Raw genomic sequence first — 3,276 nt, forward strand, 5'->3', positions numbered from 1 at the left:
GTGAACTGCCATGACATTGTGTTGGAATAAACTATACTGGCCATAGTGTGTGTGTCAACATGAGAGTGTATGGGTATTTCCCAGTACTGGGTTGCAGCTATAAGGGCATCCGCTGTGTAAAACATATGCTGGATAAGTTGGCAATTCATTCTGCTGTTGCAACCCCTGAACCCTCTAAAGGGACTAAGCCAAAGGAAAATGAATGAATGAATATCTTAAAGTTCGATGTAAGTAATTTACATTTTGCATCATCATCAGACATTATCCAGGATAAAAGAATATCCCATTCTGACTCACTGCTATCACATCCCTGATGTGCTGATGATTTCTCCACTTCAAAATACATACATTTATGAAATGTTGTGGGAAAAAAAAGTACATAATTTTGTTCTGGGGTGTAGTAAAATAAGCATTTCCTAAGATAAATATAAAGCTGAAACACCAAACTCCTATCTCTAACCCAAACTCTAACTCAGTGCCTGGAAAAAAAACTTCTATTGACTAAGTGATCTCAATGTATTCTATACTAACCGTGACCTTACACCTAACCCTAACCCTAACCTTAACTGATAATTCGCTAATAAGCTGAGGTTAGCTGAGGTGGTTATTTTTATTATTGTCAACAGGCGTCTAAAATAAAGTGTAACCTTATAATGGATGTAAAAAAGCATAAACATTGCCGTTACCCTATAGGTGACCCTTCACACTTCAGTTATGAAAAGTTTCATTTTAAGCTTTCCCCGTTTAACTTTCCTCATTAAGATTTGTTTGTTATTCCAAAGACTGGTTGTCTTCATAAACATTAATCAAATTGCAGTAGCTGGCTCTTCCTCTGAAACAATATTTCAGTGAATTTGGAAGCTATGCCCATTTTGCAAAGCCCTGCAGTTTACAAATCCCCCATAGCAACATTTCATGAATCAACCAGCACCTTCAACCCATCCACATTAATAGGCTTCTGGAATAAATCTGGTAATTCCAGGCCCCTCAGGGCGACCTTGCGTCACTGCTAATTCTCTCACATCAAACAAGAGTTCATCAAGATGTGAAATGCTCTCTGAGCTGTACGTCTTTGCCCGTTTAGCTCATTTGCCAGAGAGAAACAACAATAAGAAGAATATTATTTAATAAATTACCTAGATATCAGAAGTAGGGGTGACACGGTGGCTCAGTGGTTAGCACTGTCACCTCACAGCAAGAAGGTCACTGGTTCAAGTCCCGGCTGGGTCACTTGGCGTTTCTGTGTGAAGTTTGCATGTTATCTCTGTGTTGGCATGGGTTTCCTCCGGGTACTCCGGTTTCCCCCACAGTCCAAAGACATATGATGTAGGTGAATTGAATAAGCTAAATTGCTCATAGTGTATTTGCGTGAATAAATGTGTGTGGGTGTTTCCCAGTGATGGGTTGCAGCAGGAAGGGCATCCGCTGTATAAAACATATGCTGGATAAGTTGGCCATTCATTCCGCTTTGGCGACCCCAGATTAAAAAACGGACTAAGCCGAAGGAAAATTAATGAATGAATATCAGATTTAATTGATATAACGGTTTATTTTAAAACAACGTACACTTCAATTGGTGTATTGTAAAGTATTTTATTTCATTTCCAATAGCGTATTATTTTTCATTACATTTTAGCAGCCTATTAATGTTAAACAGGCGGTTCATTCCGCTGTGGCGACCCCAGATTAATAAAGGGACTAAGCCGAAAAGAATGAATGAATGAATGAATGAATGAATGAATGAATGAACGAATGAATAATCTTAAACAAACGATATCTAGGCCTACGTGCTCGCTGTAGGTGTGCGCGCTGGATTCAGAGACTGAGAAGTACCCTTAGTCTCCGCTAGGCGGCAGTGTGACGTTGAGAGACGCACGCAGGTTGACAGCGGCAGACGGCGTGAGCGAAAGAATGTCTAAGGACAATATCACAAAAGACAGAAATCTCTTCTTCTCTCGGTGCAAACCGGGGACAGATTTACCTTGGCTTAGAAAATGGATAAAAAAGCAGAAGCAAAATGGAGAGAATGCGCAAGTCGCACTGTTTCGAACACTGACTGGAGAAATGAATGGAGGGTCTTAAATTAAAGGCGCGCGCGCGCTCTAGAACTCTCTTCATCTTTCGAGCGAAAAGAGCATCTCTCCGTCTGTCTGTAAGTCTCCGGCTGCCCGTCCCATCCTGCGCATCAGCTGTGCGCCGTGATGAGGGCGAGCGAAACAGCTGGGGTTCTGCTCTGTAATGGTTGTCTCTCATATGTTCAAAATCAGCACAGAGCTGCCCTTGAGTGATTATTATCAGATAGTGACCGTAATTGAAACCACGTCTCATCTGTGATAGATGACACCAGCACGAATCGGCCATGCCCTGGCTGTGTCTTAGATAGATAGATAGATAGATAGATAGATAGATAGATAGATAGATAGATAGATAGATAGATAGATAGATAGATAGATAGATAGACAGATAGACAGACAGACAGACAGACAGACAGACAGACAGACAGATAGATAGATAGATAGATAGAGAGGTGGATGACTTACTAGATCGAATATTTTACATTTTATGAATATTTTTATCGCCACACAAGTTAAAGCATTCATAAAAAACGCGTTACAGATCGCAATATTTGGCTACTACATCAACAATTTTGGCAAGGACCATCTGATATAACTAACAAAAACTTTGCCAGTTTATAAAGATCTATTTACATTATTTTCATAAGAATCGATTTATAACATTAACCCCCGCAAGTTGTAAATATAAACGCAAAACAAATATGAAATGCGTGAGTCAATGAATGAACCGCTGACTCCATATTCAGAGGACTGCTGCTGCTGCTGCGTGCAACAGATGCGCATCTGAACAATCAAAACATTTTGAAGTCAAGAGCATATTGAGTTAGCATAAGAGTCCGTATATGTTCCGGTAAAATGTATATTACTTCATATTTTTGTTGTGATGGTTTTGGATCATCATTTGGGTAATCAAGGTACATCAGTTTGAGCGCATTTTAAGTCCACATTAATTTTCCCTGTGCGTATATTCCGCTAGTGGCAGGTGATAAGTTCCCGACCGTATATGAGATTTGAAATATTGAAAGTGTTCCTCCCTCTCCCTCTCTCTGTTTTGGGCTCTTTTCCAGGTCCCGCACGCTCCAGCGCCCGTCCCGTTCACTTTTCACCCCGCCTCAGTTCGGTGGGGTGGGGTAAGGGGGGAGCCGCTTGCACCCTGGCCGAATGCCGCCTCACTGCCTCTGCTATATAAACACACATTGGA

This window comes from Danio aesculapii, chromosome 7, assembly GCF_903798145.1.
Source record: "Danio aesculapii chromosome 7, fDanAes4.1, whole genome shotgun sequence".
Taxonomy (NCBI): domain Eukaryota; kingdom Metazoa; phylum Chordata; class Actinopteri; order Cypriniformes; family Danionidae; genus Danio; species Danio aesculapii.